Raw genomic sequence first — 14,210 nt, 5'->3', positions numbered from 1 at the left:
GCATTGCTTAGTGTCATTTGAAAGGCAGTCAACTAAGTAACGCCAATGCACACGGACCTATGATACTTAAGCAATCTCAGTCTTATATACAAAGACACACACACACACACACACACACACACACACACACACACAACAGTTGCACATTCCCTTGTCAACTTCCACACATGACTTTTCATGACAATGGATATGCTGTTAACAGGAGCGCCTGACAGGGGGGGTTGAAGCCACTGCACTGTAGTCAAAAAGGCTTTGATGTGGCCACCACCATGTTGGAGTGCGACAGAAAGAGCACTACCATTTGTGAGTCTTGTCAACTTGGATTTGATGAGTTTGTCTTTGTTTTGCTCACGCTGAGCAAACTGTGAAGCCTTTATCGGATAAAATGGGCTCAATCTGAGCTTATCTCTTTTGGCTGCTGAACAGCTTTGTCACATTTCGAGATGCCCGGTCCTGATGGAGTACTTTTCTCCCCTCCAACCCCAACCCCCCCTCTTCAAACAAATCAATACCCCCATAGTTTAGCCTTTCATAGTAAAGATTATAGTGAAATGGCTATTAAGGGCTTAGCCTCTATCACGTCTGCCATCTCAAAGCCACTTAAAGACTCCGGCAGTCTTGGGTTTGGATCCAGGACCCTGTGCCCTGTCACACTGCAGGGGTTGTGAGACAGCCTCAGGATCACATTGATTAAGAGATACGCTTTGCTTCTTGCACAACCAACTTCACCCCAAGCACGAAACTTTGATGGGACATATTCTGAAGACACCTCGCAGGACAGATGAAAATGGACAAGGGCAAGAAAGGAAAAGAGATACTCCGAAATTGGCTTTTTTCTATTTTTTATTTTTATACTCTTATTTAAGTTTTCTTACTGAGTCACTGTACACTATTCAATTCTCTGTGACTGAACAGTCCCTCAAAATGGCTTCCTATCTGCTACTGAGTGTGTGACAGGAATGAGCAATAGCTCATGCGGCCCAAACAACAACGGAATTAAAATAGCAACCGCAATCAGTGCAAATACAAAAGGCAGACCACTGTCACTGCTGGCCTTTAAAGGGAAGCACCCCAAGTAATGGAGACAGCCCAATACATGAAACTACAGAAGTGCTACTGAGGAAGTGATTTAAGGATCTCGTGTATTACAAGAGCATTTAAGTCTGCGTTTTATAACCAATAACAACAGCCTTTGATAGTAGCTCATGCACTGGCAGCATGCACCGTTGCATACACAATTAGCTGTTTGAGCAACATCAACTCCACTTTTCTTTCGAAGTGATGAGAGTGGATGAATAGCGTAATTCAAGATATTGGCATGGCTTCATTGTCTCCTGTTTGTTTCATAGACTTGTTTAGTACAAGTCTCAAAACCTCAATGTTCAGTTGAACAGACAGAACAAGATTTGTCCTGTTATGGAATGAATTTCTGTGCTTCTCTATATCAGGCACTTGTGATTAGAAGTGTTGGGGTCTCTCTCTCTCTCTTCATCCTTGCTTTCTCTCTCTCTCACTTATGCAGTTAATCCCCATGATTTAAAGTGCAGCAAATAGGTTTCTCCTTTTTCTTATTGTCACATTGAAAATGTGTTGTCAGAAATGAAGCATAAATGATCATCACTAGAAAGCAGCGAGGGGTAAAATGAAGCTACTAAACCACATTCATAGGTGGGATTAGCATGCAGTCAATCATTCACTGATGTAAGCCAATGAGCACTCCTCGATCAATAAATGGCCCTGCTCTCTCCAGATGAAAACTTTTGGGGCTATGGCCAGTGACTTTACCAAAATGACTAACCCTCAATGAAATCAACACATGAACTGACACTGCTTTATTAACCAACTACATATTTGTAATTCCACAAAACCTTGTCGTTTATGCCACCATTTTGCAGGTAATTTTTTGTTTATTGGATATTTCTCGAGAGAAAAAAAATATTTTTAAGTGCTGTCTTCTGCCTATCTATCTATAACCGTATGGTTCGAAATATAAACCAGGGTACAAAAACACAAAAGCCATTCAAGCAACTAGATAAACTGGACATAAACAAAAAAAGCAATACAGATATTGTTGATTTCTGGGTGATCTCTTTGGGGGATGCATGTCAGATGCAGTTTTTGATGTATGTTGAATTGATTGGAAAAGCACATTCCTTACAATAAAATATAAAAAAAATAATTTATGTTTTTATCCATTAAAAATTAGGCCTTAATCCATGGATATAGATATTTTGTTTTTGTTTCTGTCTTCACTGGGAGTATTTTATTGCATGAGAAACATTATAACACATTATCAGAAGTTTGACTCTGTGGCTGATATCTGGCCACATATCCCCGAAGGATGATATTAAAAATCTCTTCAAATTGAATTATAAAAAGTCCCCAGTAATCTTGGACCATACTGTGCAATGCATTCTAAAATGATACTCCTACTTGCAACTCTATCCAAGTTTAAATAACACTGTGGTTTGCGACCTTTTTTGGTAATCACATGCTAATCAGCTCATTGTCTTTCCAATCTTGTCATTGGCATTTTAGATATGGAAAAGTATATACATGGAAAGTTTCTGCAGATGTGCAAGATTTAGAACCATGAATGAAAAGCCTTGTGACATGAATACAATAGATGGCTGAGACCAGCTCCCTCTATGATTATTTCTACAATATTCCAGGTTCACTGCTGAAACCATACTATTTTCATCCAAGCCTCACACTTGGCAATATAGAGTAAGTCTATGGAAAATTGCGCCCTAGAGCAGTACACCACATGAGTGTTACAGCATCCACATTCAAGATCGGCGTATGAGTGTGGGTGGGAGAGAGTTTTATGGGCAGTTTCACGGAGAAAGTGAAATTATTTTATTTTAGATAATTTTTTAGTGAGGGCAATGTCGGAATGGGTACAAGCTGGGTGACTGATTTTGATCCCCAATAATTCTCGATTTAATGCTACTTCCAGGTTGCGTGGGTCACCGTTATTGGAACATTTTGCAATGCTGGCTAATCTGAACCTCTCAATCGTTGCACAAAAGTAACACTTTTCAAGACTCGGTGAGGTAACTCAGCTGTAAAGCGTGCACCCACACACACAGACACACAAAGACTCACAAGCACATATTTGAGCATGACAAATATCTAAGTACTTTCAAAGTAGATGGTTTACCAGATTTAAATCAGTTGGTCAAGTCATTACAGTCATTTTTTTTTATTCTTTTCCTCTTTCTCTATCTTTCTTCCCCTTTGTCAATTTATTGCCTTTGCCTACTGCCTGTAGTTCTCTCTGGCCGGGAGGAGCCAGTAACATGGGTGCGGTGATATGGACAGCTGGTGGCCCCATCTTTCAGGGTCCCAGAAGGTGAGAAATATGGGATACCTTTCATAGCACATTACCCTCATTTTGGCAAAAAGAGTGAGCACACAGCCAGGAGAGCAAAACAGTGAAGAGGTAGCTATTTATACCGCAGTGAAATATTTCTTTAAAGTACCATGGAACATGGATCTTCACATCAATAAGCTCTTATTGACTAGTTTTCTTAATTGACTGAGAGGTAGGGGAGCAAATATTTGTCATTTTGACACATCCATTATAGCAATGCAGCCTGTCCACTGGAGCTTTAGATGTGTCAATACAGGAAAATGAACTGCAAGTGATAGTGAGCTTCCACAAGACAAGCATTAACCTAGTGTCTAGTAATTAGATCCCCACTTTGGTATGATAAAACTATTACCAAAAAATTATAGATACCAAAACAACGGTGGTGTTGCTTCGCTCTCGGTTGTATTGGTATCACCAACTATGATTTCTTATTTTGGTAATGACAAACTTGGTTCATTATTGGACGAATGAAGCTAAAATCTCTTTGATGTCGTCATGTCAGAAATGTAAGGATATTTATTGGCTGCCATCTGAAGGGGACTGAGAATGGCATCCCCAAGAGCCCAGGTCATATTCTATTTTAGTGTTACAGATACACAAACCTGTTTTCGCCATAGCACATTTTATAGTGTTTTGCAGCCATTTGGAGATCTGACCGAGACCGAACATTAGCAGTAATTTTCAATATACCTCCTCTTTGCGTTTACACTTTTCATAATCAGAGAATATGCCTCTTGTGTTCAGCAAACCCAGACCACATCATTATTTCAATGTTCACCATCGCAACTGCCAACCCTTCTCCCTGAGAAGGAGAAATATATAGTCTTATTCACCAGAGCCAGTGGAGAGGGAAAATACAATCCCATTGTGCGCACATAGACTGAGATGACTTATTTCCCCACTAGCCCTCACAGCTTGCTCATTCCAAAAAAGATACAAGATACAGAGACAATGCTGGTGGCACAGAATGCCAAAAGGGGAAAGAAAAAGGGACCAAAGTTTGCTGATGTGTGAAAGCAGATAAAGTCATGAGTAACGTTACAACTTTTTCTTATCTGATAGCGGCTATTTCTCGATGCTTCTCTAGCCTCTTTGTCTCCATGGACGCTGGTCTTCGAAAAAAATGGACACAAAGATTCTCCTGTCGATACGGTCAGTTCTCATTTGATTACAGCAACCCTCATGCTCCACCAGTATTTGGATTAGTGGCCAGACCAGAGTGGGTGTTGTACAAGTACCCCGGCTTCTGCGTGTTCCATCCGCAGCTTGTCAGTATGCGCAGGACACAGTGGATCAGTGTTTATTGAATCATTTTCCAAATAGGGGAAACGATAATTACAAGAAGTGGCGGCTCTGCACATTATGCAAGTGCTGCGCCATGACTTTGGAGCCAAACGGGCCTTCTTATTAAAGGCGACTGGCCCAGCGAAGCTCCTAATCTATTTCCAGGATTTCCGAAGATTCAGCAATCCAGGGATTAGACGTTTTCTCACAGATTTAGACCCTCATCTCCCCTCAGCTTCATCCCCCACCTCTTTCTCCTCCGTTTTTGCTCAGGGCCCCCTCACTCTTTTACTCTTTCACTCTTATAGTGTTAGCGTCTGCAGTTTGTCAACTCGAACCCCTTCTAGTCCTACATATTTGGCACACACAAACAGACACCTAATATATATCCCACATACACACACACACATGCAGTCTGTCTGTATGTGAACTGACCAGAGGTGAAACTGTCTCCTGAAAGCATTGCATTTCTCTCAGTGATGTTTAACCATTAGTAATTATTACTGTATGTCTAATCAAAACAAATAAATCAATCAACTTGTTCAAAAAAATAAAATAATTTAATATCTCTTAATTTGTGACATTTTCTAATGTAAATAACTAAATCTATTCCGTCATCTATGCTGTGCTGAGAGAAATCATATAATCATAGAATCATGCTTTGACCTAAAATCTATAGCATGATAACTGATTTGTGTTCATCTAAGTAAAGTTATAACTCAAAAGCCAAATGCATTTATAACGTATTGAGTTGAGTCGAACACAAGGATCAACTTTAAGAGGCGTCCAATGACAACAATAATGGTCATCGTTGATGCCATTTTTGCTGAATAAACTTTGAGGTCTTAATGCAAAGTATTTAGAAGTTAATGAATAAAAATAAAATGCTATAAACATCCAAACAAACAAAGGATACAATAAAATCTTGCTCCTTAGGTTAAAATGTAATTCATTTCACAGTGTCACTGCTGTTGAATATAGTTTACAAGGCAGACAGCTGTGTTCAAAGTGCAGAGGTCAACACAGGGGTCAAGGAATGTGAGACAGGTTATAATCGGCTGCACTCGTGCACGATCTGGCTGTCATAGTGGGATCGGTGCCAACAAATTCAAACAAAGACATAAATATGAGCACACATGCCTACACACAGGGATGCAAATTTCAGACAAAGATAGATGCGTGTGTACTTTTAGTTATTTCCACTTGTGCATGAGCTGCTTGTTTGTCAGCTCTAACATAAAACAGCTTATCGTGCCTATAAAAAAGTGACTAATAATAATGATAATTTATCCTTTATTAATCCCTGTGGTGAAATTCGTTCTCTGCAATTAACCCATCATGTGTGAACCATGAGCAGTAGGCTGCCGTCTACCAGCACCAGGGGAGCAGTTTGAGGTTCAGTGTCTTGCTCAACAACACTTCGGCACACAAGGAGGAGCCGGGACTCAAACAAGGAATTTTTGGTTCCAAAGACAATTGCATGTTCATGTCAGATTTTCATTGCTGAGGGTAATTATTTAATTAAATGTTCAGTTTGTTCTTGGGGCATCTCATGCAAATTTGTCAGTGATGATCTGCAGGATCAGTTGTGTCAAAATACAAAAAGAAAATCCTGCATGGGAATGAATCTTTCAGTAAAACATTGGGGAAAAACACTGTTTGAATGATTAAATCATTTCCTGAGAGATTATGAAGATAATTTGTTGAGCTAAAGAGTCATGTGGATTGACCAGCATCAGGGTGCCATAAAAGAGGGCCTCGTCATCATGCAATACACCCACGATGACTCGCTCCTTTCTTCTCGTTCATTTATTTATCTCTGTGACGACCCTCTGAAGGTCTTCAATGAAGTCCGGAGCATTATTGTGTTTCCATGCTTCTGTGAACAGCACCACCCTCATGGAAGTTCCTTTGCTTTCTCACTAGCCTGTCCATCATACACAGACCTAACGTTTCCTATAATAAAAGGAGAAAGTCTCTTATGTTTGGTCTGAGCTCTCCCCTCTAATCAATTTGTCGGTGCTCTGCATCATTATTTCTGCTGCGATGTTCATTGTTGCAGTCACCATGACACCTGGTATAAAATATGTATCTGAGCAGTTGCTGTTCACAGGCATTAAAGTCCAGCAGAAATAGTACTGTAATGAAGTTTCTACCTCCAGCTTGGTAACACTTTGTATTTTCAAGTGAAACTCTATGAAAATCCTCCAGCTTTATCAGCGACCTGAGGCTATGTAATGACTGATGCAGTGTATCCCAATTAGTCAGAAACTCTAACAAAGAACAGGAGGAGAAAGATCCGCTTTGTCAGATGAGCAGGGCCCCTTTACACCTCACAAGGGTCAGGGTTTGTTTGTAACACAGCTACTTGATGTCATTGTTCACTTAGACAATGTGCAACGCTGTCATAAAAAGTTAGACTAAACTGCAAGCTCTAAATCTGCAATGGGGTTTGTCTACTCTCTCTAGCAAATGGAACATGGTCAGTTAGATGTACCAGGATACAGACAATACATGGAAATGCAGTTGAAGTGAAGGAGAATCACACATATTAAATTTAGTATCAAGCCATTGTGATGTTCTACCGCACTTTTCAACAGTTTTGGTACTTCAAAACTACAAGTACTGATATGAACTGTTAAGCTCATGTGGGCTCTCAGGAAGGTTAATGTAATGACGGGCCAGCATTCTGCGCTCGATATTTCAATAATTTAAACTAGATTGGACTTTTGAAATGTTTGATTTTTGACTGATATTCAGCAAACTGAGGCTATAAACCAGTTAACTTTTTAATTATGCAGATTTCCATTTACTTGGGTCTTGAGTCTCTGTTGCTGCTTAAGGGAGTAGGGGATGATGGGCTGGCCATCTCCAAGCCAACCACACAGCAGTTAGTCATGGAATAGCTGATGCGTGCTACTTCCCCAATTGTATTAAAGACCCAGATTCTGTACCTTACAGGACTCCCAGAAATAGACCTAACAGAGACATTGACCACTGTACGAAGATTTTAAATATTTCTCAGCTTTGAGGATTTTTTTAACTTTTTTTTTTTTATTTCAAGCTGATTTGTTTGTAATGATTTATCGCACACTCAATTAACAGTTGAAAAAAAAAGAAAAAAAACATTTTTTGAAACTGCTGCATTAGTCAGCTGACCGTTGAAAAAAGTAGGTTTTGGCACAGTCAGACTTCATATGACAAGCCTCTTAAGGGACACAAACTCAGTATGACCAAATGAGACAGTTATACACAGTCTTCCCCACCGCCAAGTTCAACCCACTGCTTGGTGCTCAGGTGGGACGTGGCCTTCATCGAGACATGTCACAATTTGCCTGATGGGATCTATGGAGCGGAATAACCAGGTCCGACAAACAGTCCCACACCTCCGCCTGGCAGTTTTCCTGACTCCTGACCATCCTCATGAGCAGCCCAGACTTGACCAGCCATGGGATGTGAGGGAGGGGAGGGGTGGGGAAAGTTTGGATTAGACTTGATCCCTTCAGCTTTTAGAGCGAGCCGGAGGAAGGCTGGAAAATAGGCATTCTATCAGCGAATTAAACTAAGATTCATCCAGGGCTTATGTGATTAAAAGGGGAAGAGGATAGCATCAATTAACAATCCCCTCTCCAACCCCCACTCCCTAAATAAATAAATAAATTCACCGATATTTGTTTGAGGATGTGCCGTCTGCAATGTAAGCTCCTTTTGATGACATGCACAAATATTTATTCCTCTGGAGCTTCTCAAAGAAAAAATGCAAACAGCTTTTAATGGGCATTGGAATTTAAAAGAACACATGCCTTGTCCATGTTGCGACTCTGACATGTTTATGCCAGGATTATAGTGACTTGAAACCAGACATTGTGTCACCAAAGTTGACAAAGCTGTTTTCCTATTTCAGTATTTCAGTAACATTCAAAAATCCATTTGTAGCCTTCGCTTCAAAAGACAACCCGAGCTTATGCATTAGGATGCAGGCTAACTCAGAAGACCTTGTCTTTGTGTGTCACCTCAATATGACCCCTGCTGAAATGTGACTGTGAGCGGGCTGAGCCATCACAGTGAAAGGATTTTACAACACCTTTGTGTACAGTGTTCTGCCATCTCATTAGCCCTACAATATGGTGATCTGACACCCCTGAGGGCTCTCGCTGCTCCCTGAGACGTTTGTAATCTCAGTTGACATCCCCCTCTTTCATTTTTTCTTCCACCATTGTTCATCTGTCACATCATTGACTAGATAAACCACAGACATGTCACTTACAATTGGCTCCCCCTGATTAGCTGAGCTGACACAGACACAGAAAACTGAATGTGCACACGGGTTTTAATAAAATTGTGCTCATTCACACACTAACAAGTGGAAGGTCATAACTGTAGCCTTATTGCTGTACAAGTGCATCCTTAAAAGTTGCTTCTGTGACTATTAAGCCTAATTAATGAGCCTCGTGTGGCTGGCGATAACTGCTAAACAGCAATTATCGGCCAGTGTGACACTTAGTTAAGAGCCACTCTGCACACAAAAGCCCTGCCTGTACTCAATGGACAGTGGCGGAGAGAATGGAGGATCAATTGCAGGAGTAGAAATAAAGGAAAGTGTTAAGAATGTGTACTTGTACCTGTGTAGTGGCAAAAACAGAGATAGCTTGAGAGATGAGCAGGTAGGAAAAAAAGTCAGGAGGGCAATGAGAGCCCAGGGTGAACAAGCGTCCTTTATCCCAAGGGTGTAAAGTTTGGCTTGGCAGAGCAGAAGTTACTGCTTGTCACCAGGGAGTTTACATTTGGATACCTGATGTATTTTGAGAGTGAAGACACACCAAACCACCTCGAAGAAGTGGCATAAAGGAAAGCAGATTGCTGTGCAGTCTTGTGTTGCCTGGGCCTGCTCCCAGAAACTCCAATTGAAAAACAATGTAGCATGCAATTTCTGTACCTGTCACAGAGGAGAATCCTCTCCATACATGTCAGAGAGAGTATTCTGTGTATTTTATTGAGAGCAAAAGACCGAAATTTTCCCCCAAAACTGATCCCCCAAAATGTCGACATGTCGGCTCACAGTAAAAAAAAAAAGAAAAGTTGATTCTGAATGCCACGTTTTCAATGAGGCATGGACAGCGAAATGTTTGTTTACTGAAGTCAAAGGTAAAGCCGTGTGTCTAGAGTGTTATGCACAAGTGGCTTTGTTAAAGGATTACAATCTCCATCATCGCTGCGTGACAAAACATGAGAAGAAATGAGAAGAACTTTTTAGATAAAGAGCGTGTCACTGAGTCTTCTGTATTGCAAGCCAAGTTGCAAACACAACAAACACCTCTTACAAAACCTTGGCATCCAGAGGTGCAGCCGTCAAGACAATTTTTGTCGCATCTCACAAGATCGCGAGAAAGATCAAACCATTTTCTGATGGGAGTTTATTCAAGAGTGTTTAGTGGACTTGCCTGCACCAATGTATCCCCAAAAAAAGAAGCTTTTGAGAACATCTCCCTTTCCCTCCGTACCGTAACGAGAAGGATTGAAGACACAGCGAAAATCCTGGAGCTACAACTGAAGAACAGTGAGAATGAATACTTTTCCCTGGCTTTGGATGAGAGCTGCTCATCTGCGTGGGATCAATGCAGACTTGAAAAATGGTGGAGGAGCTGGCAGGCATGCGGTCAGGGAAAGGGACAATTGGGATTGACTTCTTAACAGAAGTAAATACATGTGTCGAAAACTTCGGACTGAAATTGGACAACTGGTGGCTGTGACAATAGAGGGCCGTCCAAATCTCACAGGAAAAAAAGTTGGTCTTATAAGGAAAATCCAAGACAAAGTGGCAGAAAAGAACCTTCGGCAGAAATTATCTTTTTTACATTGTACTATACATCAGGAAGTGTTGTGCAAATTAGTGTTACAAGTGAATCACATTGTTGATGTTGTAACTAAAACTGTTAACTTTATCAGAGCAAGAGCTCTGAATCACAGACAAACAAGACTGACCACCGTGACATAGGCTACCTTACAGCTGCCAGGTGGCTCAGTTTGGGAAAAGTGCTGAAAGGCCTCTGGGACCTAAGAGAGGAGATTCAGGAGTTTTGTGAGAAGGAGGGAAAAGCCATCCCTCAGCTTTCAGAGGCAGACTAGTAGGTAGATCTTGGTTTTAGTGTAGATGTGACTACTCAGGTGAATGAACTAAATGTCAAACTGCAAAGCATAGGACTTTTTGTGTATGAAGTGTACAGCGCAGTCAAAGCTTTCCGTAAAAAGTTGCAGCTTCTGTCAAGCCAACTCTTTGGATCTACACATGTATGCGAGCAGAAATTGTCATTTATGAAGTTTAACAAATCCAGATACAGGTCTTCCATTACTGATGATCACCTCGCAGATGTCCTGCAGATAGCCACATCAGACATTGAACCAGATTTCAATGCACTTGTTGAAGCCCAAGACAGATTGGACTTTTGTAACTGAATAGTTTAACTGAACTATAAACATGATTAAAATCACTTATTACAAATGTCTAAAGTTGATCAGTTGTTCATCTTTAAGATAAGATAAGACTTAATTGATGTCATAATTCAGAAATTCACTTGTTGCATAGCACACACCATTGCAGTTGTGAAGAAATTATTAAGTTAAAAATGAAATTTAAATGTGATGGCATGATGGCATGTTGGTTTTATTTAAACAATTACTTTTATAGGATCATTAATAATTCCCCCTTCAACCTAAATGACAGGTTGTTTTTTTTTGTTTTGTTTTTTTCATTTTATTTGTAAGTCTTGCTTGTTTTGACTTCACTATATTTTTGGAGCTTCATGCATTGGGACACCCAACTTATCATTGCATAATTCCTTAAAATTTTATACATACTGTATAAGATGCTTTTAGCATTTGACTGTCTAGAATCTTTGGGAGTTCTGTCTGCATCTACTCTGACAATTATTACTTTTAATTAAAAAAAGATATGGATCGATGATTTAAATGCTAACCAATATTGTATATATGTCATTTCACAGTTGTCACATCCTAAGCACCAACTGCCTTTGCCAAAAGGAAACAGTGTTTTTCAACTTTTTTTTCATCACACTTTTGCTTGCCACTGGCAATCAGTTGTATTGGTTTTCAAGGGGCAATATAGCTTCACAGTTACAGCAATGGTTGAACAAGTAAACAAGTATGCCTGATATATTTATTCAGTATGGATGTACAATGCCCCTGAAGGCATAGTCACTTTAAGGCAACGGTTTAATGTCTGGTTTTCTGCCAGTTGTTGCTGATTCCATGTTATTTACAGCTCTGATCATCTGGAAAAACAGTTTGGGAGTTGTTGTCACCCTGTTAACATGAAAAAGTGGCACAATTTTAGTAAACACTGGTGATATTATTGATAAGATTCTATGCATACATTTATCTACAAATGCACCTGTGTAAGTTTCAACCGGCCTGGGAGAGGGAGTGAGTGCTCATCCGAATCCTGCTTGTCCCCCATCCTCTGAGACTTAGGGGTGGCATGGCGCACACAATCGTGTTTGGAGGCGAACATTCTTGGTTCAATTCCTGGCTCCTCCTAGTTTGTTGAAATGTTGTTAAGCAAGACACTGAACCCTAAATGCTCCCCTGGTGCTGGTGGGCTGCAGGCCTACTGCTCGTAGTTCATCCATGATGGGTTAATTGCAGAGAATACGTTTCCCCAGGGGGATTAATTATTATTTCCCGATGTCTACAAATTATTTTCATTTTGATCAAGAAATATTTAATCTGTTACTGTAAATGATACTGATATGAAACCTGCCACTTAGATATTTATTAATATATAAATGTGTTGTTTTTCACATAGAAGATTAATGTTCATAGTTTATATGCTTTTTTTTCTGCAACACTTGGTTATCAGATCAGGTTATCTGGCAACATGGCTTACAGGTGTAGTCATGATCTCAATGCAGTTCATGCAAACAGCAAATGCAGGAAACCAACAAAGAATGCCAATATGTCCTCAAAATGTTGCAATATATTAACAGCTAATTTCAACTTTCACCACTGTGCTGTGGATTTGAGATTTTTTGCAAATGGCTGAATGCATTGGAGAGATTCATTAGGATAAAGAGATCTTTCTTTGAATGACAGTACCGTCCATAAACATCTCAAAATGTCAACTGGTCCAACCAATCAATTTCCCAGGATATTCTCTTGTAAAAAGAGAGAGAAAAATAGAGAAAATGTGTTCACAGTACCTTTCTGACCTCTCTTAATACTGTGGTGCTGGTTTTCCACAGGCTTTGGTTGCACTAAAAGATGAAGAAAGATGTTTTTCAGCTAAATAAGTAGAATAGAGACATATTTTTGTGATGCTGTTTGCTGAGTTTTATTTTATGAAAGAGCCTGCATCAGCCATGTTTGATCAGTGAACCAGTGAGCTGAGTGTGAGTTTCATTATTATGATTGCTTTTTATTGTTATTTGTTAAAAGAAAGAACAAAAACACAAAGCAAGTCTATCATGCTAGCTAAATTAAGACATAACATGGAGACTTGCTCATCTATGACTTTAAAAGAACATCTAGATGACATTTTCTGGTTATGGGTGGTTGGATGTGTATGAATGCATGTGTTGGCTTGTGGGATGTGGGGGTTGTGGGGTGGTGTTGAACATGCCCAGCGTCTTATTTCCCCCCGGAATCATATCCCAGTTTGTGACCACTTGCTCATCACAGTTGAAAGATCCGTTAACTTGCATGTGATGTGATCTTTGGCTCTGGGTTGCCAGCTCAACAGATACCCCCAGCTTTGCTTCACCATGGCAAGGCCAGGTTCCCAAGGCTTCATATTTATTAGCCTTGATGTGTGTGAGCTGGCATGCTGCATGAGCAGCCGAGCGAAAGCGCAATGGATGCAAACCATGCTTGACATGGCCATCTCATGTGGAAGGCGCAAGTAAATAAGAATCCAGCAGCAAGGAAAATGCACAATCATTGCCTGGGAACTGGGGTTTCCTATCATGATGTTCATGCGAACTGAAGCAGGCTCCTACTTAGACAATTCACTGTGGCTGAGTTGGTTCTTGGCCAGTTTTCCATTCTTTACACGGTTAAGAATTTACTTCAAGAATGTTCCTGTTGTACTACAGTAGCTAGCCACGGCTAGACCTACTTGTGATGGCCTTCACCACTGCAGGTTGTGCTCAAGAAGTCTACCATTCCTCCTCCATCTCTAAATGTCAAATCCACAATATCTCCCTGTATAGAAATGCTGCCCTTCAGCATGACTGAATTCTCTAAGGGAGAAATGTGAAAAGACAAGGAAATTTACTACTATCAATAGAATAGTGTCCTATGTTATTACAACACCATGTGCACTCAAGTAGAGGCTATAACTTCATCTTCGTGAGGAAATGATGTTTAGGGCCGCAGCAAGAAAGGTAATTTGCAAGTCAGAATAGTGGCTTTAATAGAGAACTTGAAACGAGGTTACTTGATATCGAATAGTCTAAAAATCTGGTTTCCAAGCTATCTTGTAAGAGGACCACACAACTTAAAATAGCCAGTGGAAGGGCCAATCATAATACTTTAT

General features: G+C 40.3%; 1 protein-coding gene and 1 pseudogene across 2 annotated transcripts in view; both read left to right on the top strand.

Moving 5' to 3' along the window:
• Positions 1-14,210, top strand: part of ppargc1a (peroxisome proliferator-activated receptor gamma, coactivator 1 alpha) — a 292,516-nt gene that overhangs the window by 226,549 nt on the left and 51,757 nt on the right. The window lies entirely within an intron of this gene.
• Positions 10,365-11,113, top strand: LOC147223635 (general transcription factor II-I repeat domain-containing protein 2B-like; annotated as a pseudogene).

This window comes from Fistularia commersonii, chromosome 19, assembly GCF_037954325.1.
Source record: "Fistularia commersonii isolate RoL2024-O1a breed Wild chromosome 19, RoL_Fcom_v1.0, whole genome shotgun sequence".
In the NCBI taxonomy this organism is placed as follows: domain Eukaryota; kingdom Metazoa; phylum Chordata; class Actinopteri; order Syngnathiformes; family Fistulariidae; genus Fistularia; species Fistularia commersonii.
The sequence above is the reverse complement of the archived record's forward strand: the minus strand, read 5'-3'. Positions and strand labels throughout refer to the sequence as shown.